At 35.3% G+C, this 13,740-nt stretch overlaps 1 long non-coding RNA gene across 6 annotated transcripts; it reads left to right on the top strand.

Annotated features, from left to right (window-relative positions):
- The first annotated feature begins 3,149 nt into the window (after window positions 1–3,149).
- Window positions 3,150–12,654, top strand: LOC145135819 (uncharacterized). 6 transcript variants are annotated; one of them, XR_013720052.1, is made up of 9 exons: window positions 3,150–4,829; window positions 5,206–5,258; window positions 5,414–5,489; window positions 5,605–5,694; window positions 6,247–6,290; window positions 11,496–11,552; window positions 11,875–11,920; window positions 12,039–12,105; window positions 12,304–12,654. It is a non-coding gene; the product is annotated as an uncharacterized LOC145135819 (long non-coding RNA). The 6 variants fall into 6 exon arrangements; XR_013720056.1 differs by having other exon boundaries at window positions 3,150–4,635; window positions 4,728–5,258; window positions 5,622–5,694; window positions 11,496–11,564; XR_013720057.1 differs by having other exon boundaries at window positions 3,150–5,258; window positions 5,595–5,694; window positions 11,496–11,564.
- The last annotated feature ends 1,086 nt before the right edge of the window (window positions 12,655–13,740 follow it).

Consider the following 13,740-nt stretch of genomic DNA (forward strand, 5'->3'; position numbering starts at 1 on the left):
TCCAAAAATGCTTTCTTTCACTCAAATTCTTTCTATATCTAACATTCAACTGTCTTTTCTTTACGATTAATTCTTCAGCAGATTTGTGAATGTTAGCTTTTGGTTTTCCCTTTCTAATTGGTGTTTCATTCTTTCCTGATGTCGTTTCACTAGAGACATCTTTTGTACCACTTGGTCATGCCTTATTGTAACAAAAGTCCACACGATTCAATGGTTTTGAAACGTATTTCCCTTTTTTTCCAAGAGGTAATTTCTTAAAGACCTTTTGTTTCATTTGCGTTGTCTATAGGCTTTGACCAGAAGAATTCATCACACCCTTTCTCATTATCATCAGCTACCAAGGACGATAATTTGGAAGTATCATTTTTGTTCAGTCCTTTATTAACAAAAACTTGATTCGGAACGATTACAAAAAGTCAGGTTTTCCTGACTTTTCCAAAAACTCAGTTTTTCTTATATCAAAAATCCAAAAGTAGCTTTTAAAATCTTTTTACCAACCATCTTTTACATTTTATCTTTTCCAAAAAGGACTTTTGCCTCTCAAAAAGATAAGCCAAACACCACCTTAATCTCCATGTTTTACCAACTTAAATAACTGATATATATAAACACAAGTTGGATGATTTTGCTTTGATTAGACTGTTGTTTGAAAATTTAATTTTTATGCTCTTTCTAAATTCTTATATTTTGTTTCTTTTAAAAATGCAATTCCTTAGTTGTAGTATCTATCAGCTTTTAAAATGATTCCATAATTTCTCTTTACTCTTCTATGAACTTGAGTACTAAACAACCATTGAGTTAGACGGAAATACATGAAAAGGTTTGAAGGTGAAGAGGCTTAATCCAAAAAAAAATCCAGCATGCAATTAGTTGCGATGAAGAGCTTGACATTTGATAGACGATTTCATGTTGTATTGTAAACTTCTTTTTTAGTTATAGGTTTGTAGGATTTTTGTATGCCATATATTCCCAAATTAAGCATTAGAATCTGGTAAGCTTTCCTTGAATTTTTAATTCTTTATTGAAGAGTACAGTTTACATTGGATTATTATATGAGAAAAAATTATATGTTTTATTCTTTGTTTCAATACAAACAATATGTATGAGCAATACGGTTTATTCCCTGTTATTTATGTACTGAAAATAAAATAATAAATAATTTTTAAATATGTCAATGGTACACGGCCTTTAACCTAATATATATATATATATATATATATATATATATATATATATATATATATATATATATATATATATATTAAAAGAGGATGGAGTTAGCTACAATACCTACCTCCACCACTTGTTCACCTGGTTACCACAGAGGTTAAGCTTTTCACTACCCAATCCTTCCACTGTTCACTCTATCTTTCCTGACTACTCCACCTACCGAATGCTTCTTCTCTTCTACTCCAATTTTCATCAGGATCGATCTCCACTTCTCACTAGAAATCAATTTATCAAAGTTCATCCCTTCGCCAGCCCTTCCAGTCACGTGGCCTCCGTTGGGCTACCGACAACGACAGAAGGGAACCACCGCATCGCCATGACCTTCGTTTTTGGGTTTTCATCGGCGTTCCTATCTCCTTCTTATGGCTTTGCTAATAGCAGGATCGGACATAAACAGTGGTGAGGTAGTAAAGCGGAGGAGAGGGAGGTTGAAGAAATCTGTGTTCGACGTGTCGCACAACATGCGATCAGCTCTCAAACCCAAAAGCAACACTACCAGCAGCTCACACAACATACATCGACGACACATACAACTAATACCAGCGCCTCCCATTAGATTCTAAGGTTCCATAAAAGAAAATGGTTAATACATTTACGGTTTTCCTTCTATCTAAGAAATTGACCAATTGAAGCTTTATCTTGGATCGATTGTCCAACTACTTAATCGATGGTTTAAACTTTCTCTTCAATCGATGGAGTCTAAGAAGTCGAGGTCTCTGGTCTCATTCTAAACACCTTCACGCCACTAGCATTATAGGCTATTGAAACTCTGTTCTTCATCCTTCACTACAACCTACTCATTCACAACCACAAATTCGACTTTAACGCATTAGGGTTTATAAACATGACTGCAGAAAAAGCTCCGAATTGATAATCTCTTTGAATAAGATAATTAATATATCAGATAGCAATTCTTTACAATTTTCATCTTAAGAATATAAATTTTCTTTGTAATCTCATTTTTGTTGCAGAAAATAAGAGCAGATGATTGCGATATGCGTATGTTGAAAAGGTCCGATACTTTTTCTAAAGGGCTAATGTCATAAAAACCCTCTAAGTTTTCAAGGTTTTGTCGGTTAGTTAAATTTTATCTCGGTTTTTATCCTAACATTTTCGAAAAAATGTTCGGTTTTACCCTTTTATCGGTGATAACAGTTTTCCAGGTTACCATTATATTAAATTCGCAAAAAAACCCTTAAGTTTACCATTTTTTTGCATTTTTACCCTTAAGTTTATAATTTTTTTTACACTTTTACCCTAAATATTTTTTTCATAATATACGTATTCATGCAGAAAAATCGTATTTATATACGAAAAAATGTTTAATTAAATATTGTATTTTTTTTAATGTTATATATATATATATATATATATATATATATATATATATATATATATATATATATTTGTTTGTGTGTGTTTTTGCAAGGTTGTATCATTTAAAAAGATAAATAATATTTTTAGAATTATGAATACGTGTTTTATAGATATAGTTTTTAGAAGTATAAATACATATTTTTACATTTTTATATATTAATATGTATCTATACTTCTAAAAATATATTTATATTTTTAAAAAAACATATATCAAAATACATATTTACACTTCTATATATATATATATATATATATATATATATATATATATATATATATACTTATATAAACATGTTCATGATTGAACAAGTTTTTTTTATTGATATGTATATTTTTAAATACATAAAAATACGTATTTGTAGTTCTAAAAACATATTAATTTGTTTTTTTTTTACATCTTAAATGGTTTATCCAAGAAAAAAACCTACACACACATACACACACACACATATATATATATATATATATATATATATATATATATATATATATATATATATATATAAAGAAATAACATTAAAAAATGTAAATACAATATTTAAATTAAAAAAATTTCGTATATAAATATGATTTTTCTGCATTAATACGTATAATATAAAAAAAAATAGGGTAAAAGTGTAAAAAAAATTATAAACATAAGGGTAAAAACGTAAAAAAAAAAACTGTAAACTTAAGGTTTTTTGCGACGTTAGTATGATGGTAACCTGTTATTACCGGTAAAAGGGTAAAACCGAACATTTTTTGGAAAATGTTAGGGTAAAAACGGACATAAAATTCAACTTTGGGCAAAACCAACAAAACCTAAAAACTTGAGGGTTTTGATGACATTAGCCCTTTTCTAAATAAAGTAACTATTGAATCAAATACTTGATAGAAATTAGAATCAACGACCAAACAAGCTATGCTAGGCGAACAGTCGTCCTAGTGGTTCCACGTGGTTGGCTCAAATTTTTATACCAATATCAATAATTTTTTGTTTCAGTTTGCCTATGGTATCAGACTAGGTGATATTAATTATAAGTATATAGTTAGACGGATAAATGTGTAACTTAGAGGTTTATATATACTCGTGTAATTATCATTCATAATACACAATACATATACAATTCATAACAGATTGTTATGGTATCAGAGCCAGCCGAATACCTCACAAAACCCTAAAATCTGTTGCCGCCCTCTGCTGCCAGAATCACTGTTCATCAAGGTACTATTCACGAAGATACTGTTCACGAGACAACTGTTCACGCCCTCTTCTGCCTCCTGATCAACGTCACCTTCTGCTACCTCTACAATGACTCTCACACTTTTTTCTTCTAAAGATAAAACAACGCACAACTCTCATAAATTCGGCTTCACTCTACTCCTCCTCCTCCTCCAACTCCCGTTTCCACCAACCCATATGTATCCTCTTACCCTGACCCTTCCCAAATCCCACATTCCTCTCCAACTCCAAATAACTCTAATGATCTGCCACAACATACCACATCTCTCTCCTCGGATATTCCATCCGAACCCGAACTCCCCACTCACACATATCATCGTCAACGTTCCTCTTCCAACACTTATGACCAACCCCACTCTTCCGCCTTTGAGTCATTCCAACGAGCCACTTCCACTTCCACTACCACCCCACCGACCCCATAACCGCCGGCATCCGACCCACCAACATCCACCACCCATCGACCTCACCCTGCTCATTTACAACAACAACCCAAACAAACCAAATCTTTCTCACATGAATCATTTCACACAATAACTACTTCCTCCGTTCCTGAACCAACTTCCTTTTCCGTTGCTAACATGCATCCTCATTGGCGTCAAGCTATGGCTGAGGAATACTCGGCTCTGTTGAGAAATGGTACATGGACCTTGGTTCCTCCTATATATGGGTCCAATGTAGTCGACTGTAAATGGGTGTAAAAAGTGAAACGTGATCAGACATGCGCTATTACACGCTACAAAACTCGTCTCGTAGCAAAAGGTTTCAATCAACAACCTGGTATTGACTACATCGAGACATTTAGCCTGGTAGTTAACTTAGAGGCTTATATATACTCGTGTAATTATCATTCATAATACACAATACATACACAATTCATAACAGACTGTTATATGGTTAGATTGATCTGCAAACCCATGATATAGCTGATAGAGTTGGTCAGAAGAAGTGAATTGAAGCTTGCAAAACCCATGTTAATATTACCCATGACATCGTTTGAAAGGTATGTACAGTGTTTTAAAAGGCGCGTCATAGCACGCGCCAAGGCATGGCTTCGCTGTTACGAAAAGCCTCATAACGCTGCTGCTAGGCGTGGCGCGTAGCAATGCGTGATATGGCATGCCATGACGTGTTATGGCGCACGTTTTTTCATTTGAGACACGTTTTTTTTGCTATTTGTTATGTATTTTTTAATCGGAGATACAAGTATTGTGTTTTTTGTTAACTTTTTGTTATTAGTTATTGATATAACACGTCTAAAAAGTAGTTATATTTAATATAAATTTATATTTATGTGGTAATATAATTATAAATTAATACAAAATCGTCGTCTTACATCACGCATTGAAAAACGTCATGACTCGCCATTGCTCGTTAAGCTTGAGGCTTGGCCTTGTCACCACGCCACGCATCACGCCATTTAGAACCTTGGGTATGTATGTAACGTTTTCTTCTTAAATTTCATCCCAGTAATTTTTAATTTTTTTAATTCATTTTTCCGAGTGAATTTGTAAGTGCTTTGAAGATTACAGTGGATAAAATAATTGATATGGAGGTTTTGATTTGTTATATTTTCAAATTTTGAAGGAACTTCATCAATATTATCAAAGGGAAGATTGAGATTCAGACGTACACAGAAACTAAGAACAAAAAAAAACCCAAGGTATAGAATCTTTGAATGCTAATGTTCTGTTATAAACTTATAATTACAAGTGAAAAAATATTTTGTATGTTTTGTGACGACAATTATACCAAAAAGTCCTTACAGAAAAATGTAGAAGTTTGATGATCTCAGGTTTGACGTTGGCCAACTTGCTGAATCTAAAACATTTGATGAAGGATTATGTGTTGCTTGGTTTAGATGAAAGGTATGTGAATGTGATAATATTAATAACCTTTCCAGTAAATATGGTAATAATCCAAAGATGTATAAATGTTTCCATTCCTATGTTTTCATTATTATCATGTCCTTAACAATTCAATCATCTAAAAATTTCAAATTTTAGTGAAAAAAACATGATTATCCATATGTGGTTCATATAACTATCCCAATGGATAGTTTTCATTTCATTTAGTTTACTCTGTCAAAAATGGGTGGTAGTACTCGGTTTCTTATCTTCCTTCAGTTTGAAAAAAAAAAGTTTTTTTTTACTGTTAACAATATTTTAAATGCCACTCAATATGAAAAATAGCAAGTGTGATCTAATGGTTTCTTTTCTTTTTCTTTTGTAATATTGCACATTCAAGGAAAAATAAAGGAGTGAATTTTAATAAAAGAATGGTTTTGTTCAAAATATTATCATGTGTGTAAGTAATATCAGTTTTCTTTATTTATACATCTTTGTATCTTTAATAAAGTCCATACTTCAAAGGCTAAATTACAGGAAATAACAACCTGATTGACTCTTTTTAATTTACAGGAATATGAACCATGCCACCTCATGAGAAACAAACATCTCCAAAGGTTCATTTCTTTAAAAATTATCGTGGTGTTAAATTTTTTTAAACCAATTACATTTGTATTTTTTTAAATAGAAAGCAAGTTTGAAAAAATGGGTAGAATTTGAATGCTATTTTCTTATTATTACATTACATTTTTATTTCTGAAGTATAATGCCTTCATGCAATACAACTGTTTCCTATAAATACAATCATGTACTTTCTTAGGTTTAAATGCAAGAAAAAAGAATGTAGTAATGTAGTTGCTGTTATTTTGTACATTTTTTTCCCTTACTAAAGTTATGCTTCCAAACTCTTATTTATTATTTTAACAAAAAAAGTTACCCATTATAACAATTGTATGTAAAGAATCAGAGAGCTCTGTGTATATGAATTCAATTTGATTCATTGTGAATACGTTACAAACAATATATACCAAATGTACAACATGAAATCAGGAACTATAAAACGAAAATACATCTCTAAATATTAAGGAGAAGATTGTGATGCCCACTGATTTGTGACAGCCTGTAACCAGACTATTGTGATTGAAATAATTGGAGTTATTTCAATTTAGTCCCTGAATGTTTTTGATCGGTTGGGTTTTGGGTGTGGTTCAAGGGTTGAGACTTAACATTCCCCCGCAAGATGGATGAACCTAAAGTGAGACCAATCTTGGATGAAAGTAGGTTGAAACGTTGTCGAAGCAGCGGTTTGGTGAGTAAGTCAACTAGTTGATCCTCACCAGATATGTGAGTAACTCGTAAGGTGCCAGATTGAACTTTTTCTCTCACAAAATGGAAATCTAAAGCTAAGTGTTTCATTCGAGAATGAAAAACAGGATTCGCCGAGTATGTTGTAGCACTTAGATTGTCATAGTATATAGTTGGTGTAATGGATTGTGTATAGCCGAGTTCAAACAGAAGAGAGGATAGCCATTGGACCTCTGTTGTTGTTGAAGCAACGGCCCTGAATTCGGCCTCAGTAGTGCTGCGTGCAAGGGTACTTTGTCTTTTTGAGCTCCATGATATAGGATTTGAACCAAGATAAACGATGTAACTAGTGGTACTACGGTAAACGTCTTTGTCACCGGCCCAATCTGCATCTGTAAATGCATGTAAATGTAATGGAGAGTCATTTCGTAGGAGAAGGCCTTTGTGTAAAGTTCCTTGTAAAAATCTGAGAAGTCTCTTTAAGGCAGTCCAATGTTGAAAAGTAGGAGCATGCATAAATTGAGACAATTTGTTGACAGTAAAAGCAATGTATGGTCTAGTGAGAGACAAGTATTGTAGAGCTCCCACAAGTGTGCGATATTCTGATGGAGAAGGATGTGGGTTACCGCCATGTAAAGTGAGCACATCGGAACAAGAAAACGGTGTGGAAATAGACTTGCAATCACTCATATTAGCTTTATGAAGGATGTCGGTTATGCATTTCTTTTGAGAAAGAAAGAGACCATGGGAGTGGGGAAGGACTTCAACGCCGAGAAAGAAAGAGAGAGGTCCAAGGTCCTTTAAAGAAAACTTGTGTGCGAGAAGATGAATGAAACTATCAATATGATTTATGGATGGACCGGTAACAATGATATCATCAACGTAAACAAGGACATAAATAGGAGAGGGTCCGGTGGTGATAATGAATAAAGAGGGGTCAGAAATTGTAGATTTGAAACCAAGAGAAACGAGGTATGATTTTAGCTCATCGTACCATGCACGAGATGCTTGACGAAGACCATAGATGGCTTTGTTTAGTTTACAAACATGATTTGGAAAGGAAGGATCGACAAAACCGGGAGGTTGGGCCATGAAGACCTCCTCGTTTAACGTGCCTTAGAGAAATGCATTGTTAATGTCCAGTTGGCGAAGGGACCAACGTTGAGAGACGGCTATGGAAAGAACAATACGAAGGGTAGCCGGTTTAAGAACGGGACTAAAGGTTTCACGATAGTCAATACCAGGACGTTGGGTGAAACCTTTGGCAACTAAGCGAGCTTTGAGTCGATCAACTGACCCGTCAGGTTTATATTTAGTTCGGAAGACCCATTTGGAGCCAACAAGGTTAGGAGCAAGATTGGAAGGAACTAGTGACCATGTTTTGATTACGTGTTAATGCATCAAATTCCTCTTGCATGACATGGCGCCATAATGGTTGTTTAAGGGCATGAGTAATGGTGAGCGGGTCAGGTGAAACGGAAACGATGCTAGTGTATAAAATAAAATCTGAATTGTGATAGCGGGTGTTTGGTTTTGGTTGAGCTCTGGTGGTAGGTTTTGGTGGTGGGTTTGGATGTGGAGGAGAGGGAGGAGTGGGTGGGGGTGACAGTGAGTTTAGAGAGTTGAAATAAGGTGAGTTTGGAGAGTTGGAGGGTGACAACGTATCTGTGGGCTCAGGTGGGGTATTTTGAGAGAGTTGGGAGGTGGGCATGGTTGATGAAGTTGGAATTTGAGGTGAAAGAAGTATGAGAGGATTCCATACAGAAGGTTCAGGTGGAGAATGTGTGGAGTTGGTAAGTTTAGTGAAAGGAAACTCATGTTCTACAAAGGTTACGTGGCGTGAAGTATAGAGTTTGGAAGTGATGGGATCAAGAGCATGGTAAGCACTTTGAGTGGAAGAGTATCCAACAAAAATACAAGGAATGGATTTTGGATCTAATTTGTTTGAAGAATAGGTTCGGAGCCATGGGTAGCATAAACACCCAAAGCTTCGAAGTTTTGAATAGTTGGGGTGACGTTGGAGCAAACGAAAATAAGGAGAAGAATGATTTAAGGTGGGAGTAGGCATGCGGTTGATTAGATAAGCAGCGGTGGTGAAATCAAAAGGCCAAAAGGTAACCGGTAGTTGTGCATGTGATAATAGGGGAAGACCGGTTTCAACAATATGGCGATGACGGCGTTCCGCATAACCGTTATGTTCCGGGGTGTGTGGCGGAGAAGTTAGGTGAGAGATACCAGAGGAAGATAGATGAGAAGAAAGTTTTATGTATTCACCACCATTGTCGGAAAAGAACTGTTTGATTTTCCGATTAAAATAATTTTCAACAATGTTTTGAAAACGAATAAAAACTGTTAAGGAGTCTGATTTTCTTTGTAAGGGGTAAAGCCAAATGTATTTGGTGAAATGATCAACAAATATGATGTAGTACTTGTAGTGATCATAGGATGTAACAGGGGAACTCCAAACATCAGAAAATATTAAATCTAAGGGAGCATTAGAAGATAAAGAAGAGGTAGAGAAAGGTAAACGATGACTTTTATTAATATGGCACGAATTACAATTTTCAATAGAACTAGATTTGAAGGAGACAAAGGATGATAAAAATTTAAAGACTTTATTATGCGGGTGGCCGAGTCGATGGTGCCAGGTCATGGAATCGGTCTGATGCATGGAACAAACCAGAGGTGAAAATGGTTTAGAGGATTGTAGTTCATATATTCCATGTGTTCCTGTGCCCCTGAGTAGTGGAATGTTGGAGTTCCGATCCTTGATAACAAATATAAAAGAATAGAATTGAATGAGAAAATTGTTATCAAGATATAAACGAGATATTGAAATTATATTGCGAGATAAAGAAGGAACACACAACACATTTTTAAGAATTCGAGGTGTGTTGGGAGTTCTAATAATAAGGAAACCTATATGAGTGATGTTGAGACATGTACCATCACCGATGACGAGTTCCTCAGTGCCGTCGTATGGGGTGTGCAGAGATAAGTTGTTCAAGTCATTGGTGACGTGGTGAGAGGCACCACTATCAAAAAGCCAATTGGTTGTGGAACCATTGTTTGTAGTCATCATGTGCACATGTGCTTTGTTTCCCTGTGAACCACGATTAAATGAGGGTATGATAATACGTGGATGTGTTGTTCGGAAGACATAACAATTTTTAAGAGAATGCCCTTTCTGAAAACACCATTGATATTTTCCAAGAAATGGTTTAGTGCCTGCAGATGGAGTAGGGAGAATACAAGCAGCAACATGTTGTGAGTGGGATGTATTGTTTCCAAAATTGTTTCCGGAGTGATTTGCTTGTCGAGGTGTCCATGACTTATTGTTTCCCTTGTGTTGCATGTAGAAAACAGAAGAGGGATGATGAATGTTGCCAGGAGTAACTTGTTGAGCCAGAGACAACTCATGATTTATAAGCTTTTCATGAAGTTCGTTGAATGATATTTGGGTGTCACGGGCATGAACAGCATCAAGAATTGGTTTGTAAGATGCACGATCAAGTCCAGCGAGTATGGTATCAATAACATCTTCGTCTTCCATCTTTTTACCTAGGATGGCAAGTTCATCAACAATGGTTTTTATGGCTTGCATATACTCTGTGATGGATTGGGTAGGGGTCTTTGAGGTTTGTTTAAGTCGATGTTTCAATTGTTTGATGTGACAGCGACTTGGAGAGGCATAGGTCTTGGCTAAAATTTCCCAGGCATCATGAGATGAAGATGCATTGGTGATCAATGGAACAATCTGAGGGGATAAGCTTCCAACTATAGCTCCATAGAGCAATCGGTCCTGAAGAAACCATTGAGCAAAATCTTTGTGGGGTACAAGAACACCATCGGTGCCGACGGTAGGTTGAGGAGACGGGAATGTCCCGTCGATGTATTTGTATAAATCGAGACCGTAGAGATAGGCCTCTACTTGAGTTTTCCAAGAAAGGTAATTGGAGGAGGTGAGTTTTAGAGTTGGTGGAAGATTAACGATGATCAAATCCTTCATGGAAGAATTGATAGTAAGAGAGTTTGAGTCGGACATGCTTCCTGGCGATGATGAGGAAGGTCTGGAGATTAATGGTGTATTTGATGAAGAGGTTTTTGTAGAATGAGGATCTGATTCGAGCTCTGATACCATTTAAAGAATCAGAGAGCTCTGTGTATATGAATTCAATTTGATTCATTGTGAATACGTTACAAACAATATATACCAAATGTACAACATGAACTCAAGAACTATAAAAGGAAAATACATCTCTAAATATTAAGGAGAAGATTGTGATGCCCACTGATTTGTGACAGCCTGTAACCAGACTATTGTGATTGAAATAGTTGGAGTTATTTCAATTTAGTCCGTGAATGTTTTTGATCGGTTGGGTTTTAGGTGTGGTTCAAGGGTTGAGACTTAACATTGTATTGATTATGAATTATTTATTATTTTAACATAAAAAGTTACCAATTATAACAATTGTATTGATTATGACTGACGTATGTTTTGTGCTATGTGTTTCTAGGACCTGTGACATCTTATGGGAAAGACAGAGAAGAACTTGCAATGGCCTAAGGAAATGGTGAAAAAAAAAGTGATTTATCTTTATTTCTTCTTTAGATTGATGCATTTATCCACTTAAAAACTTAGTTCATATTAGTTTTATTAATAAAAAAACATATTGCAAAGGTATAATTTGGTACGGTCTTCAAAATAAAATGTAAGATAAGAATCAAGTATACAATGATGCAGCAGAAAGAAATCAAAAAAATAAGATGTTGTAAAAAATATTATTAGTAACTGCAACATGTTTATAACGCTATTAATAACTAAAATTTTAAAGTATTATAATTTTTTTTAACCAAAGTTGTAATAAACTGACTGTACACCACCCTTCACCGTAGGAAATTGTTGGAGAATGTGGCAAGCACTCATCAGAACCCGACACATGTAATCCTTTACATAGTTTTTTTATGCAGTAATCTCGATTATTTCTCTAAACCCTCACCATATCTTATCATTTTACTATTTTTTTATTTTGATTTGTTGTTTCTTATATTAATCTTAGGTAGACGTCCCCATTTCCAAAGTACTCAACGGGTTGCTAAGTGAATGTGGATTCTTGAAACAAATTGGTATGTCTATTTGAAAAACTAAATCACAAATGTGTATTCTTATTCATTTGTTTATTTATTTGTAGATTGTAGCATTCTACTTTCCTTTTTTCATGATTATAGCCTTTATGTAACCTTTACATGGTTAATTTTGGGGTGCCGAATCTACTTAATTAGGTATCTCTTCTCTAATTGTTGCCCTAAGTTTGCAATTTCTAGGGTTTACCATGCTTCTGTTGATTGATCTAAAGGAGTCTGAATGAACGCTCTAAAGTGCATCCAGCTCTCCATAATCATCACCAAAGAACTCCTCAAAGCATATCGAAAAGTTCACTAAACTAATCGGGGAGGACACATAGACAGTGTTCTAAAAGGTGTGCCATGATGCGCACAAAGGCGTGCCATGGCGTGAGGCGCGACTTCGGCGTTACGAAAAGCATCATAACGTTGTTGTTAAGCATGGTGTGTGGCAATGCGTGATATAGTGCGTCATGGCGCGTTATGGCGTGTTATGGCACATGTTTTTTCGTTTGAGACACGTTATTTTACTCTTTTTTATGCTTTTTTTAATCAGACATACAAGTATTGTGTTTTTTGTCAACTTTTTATTATTAGTTGTTGATATAACACTTCTAAAAACTAGTTATATTTTATATAAATCTATATTTATGTGGCAATATAATTGTAAGTCAATACAAAATCGTCTCCTTACATCGCCTCTAGAAAAACGTCATGGCTCGTCATTGTTCGTTAAGCATGAGGTTTGGCTCTGCCGCCACGCCACGCCTCACGCCATTTAGAACCTTGTGCATAGAGGTTACCTAATGTAACGTCCAAAAAATATGACCCAAAAATTTCATTTTTAATTTAATAAAAACAGTATTCCGAAAACATCATCGATACAATTCAAATAAAATAAGTGTATCAAATATCATCTCAAATCAGAGTAAATCACAAAAGCGGAACTATGTGGTGTGTGCAATGCAGTCATCCCGAGCTTTTCCCCTTGGAACCAGAAGTACCTGGAACATAAACTGAAAACCGTAAGTACGAAGCTTAGTGAGTTCCCCAAACTACCCCATACCATACATAATAAATCACATAATGGGCCCCCTCCCTCCTTCGGGCCCCACTCGGTATACAAATCTGTTATTCCTAGGCCCCACCTCACATCGGGCCCCGCCCACTATACACATACAATATATATCACAATCATGCTAACAAGTACAATTATCATAAATCAATAGCATACAATGCAATCATCGGGCCTCGCCCGGAATCGAGTCCCACCCGGTATACATAGCAGCACATAACACATGCAAGGGTCACACTGAATCCTAGCATCTGTAATGTCCCAAAAATAATGACATAAAAATTTTCGTTTTTAGATTAACAAATCGTTAATACATATCATTTCCATAAAACCAAGGTAATTTAGATTTAGCAAAACATCATCAAATCAGAATCAGTCACAGAGTGCGGAACACCTTGTGTGTGATCTACACTTATCCCGAGGTCTTCCATTTGAAAACCAAAGTACCTGAAACATAAACTGAAAACCATAAGCACAAAGATTAGTGGGTTCCCCAAGATACCACATACCATACATACATAGCATATAACGGGCCCCGCCCAAATAGTATCACGGGCCCCGCC

Source organism: Lactuca virosa, chromosome 9 (assembly GCF_052849685.1).
Source record: "Lactuca virosa cultivar CGN04683 chromosome 9, Lactuca_virosa_CGN04683_v6, whole genome shotgun sequence".
NCBI classification, from domain to species: Eukaryota; Viridiplantae; Streptophyta; class Magnoliopsida; order Asterales; family Asteraceae; genus Lactuca; species Lactuca virosa.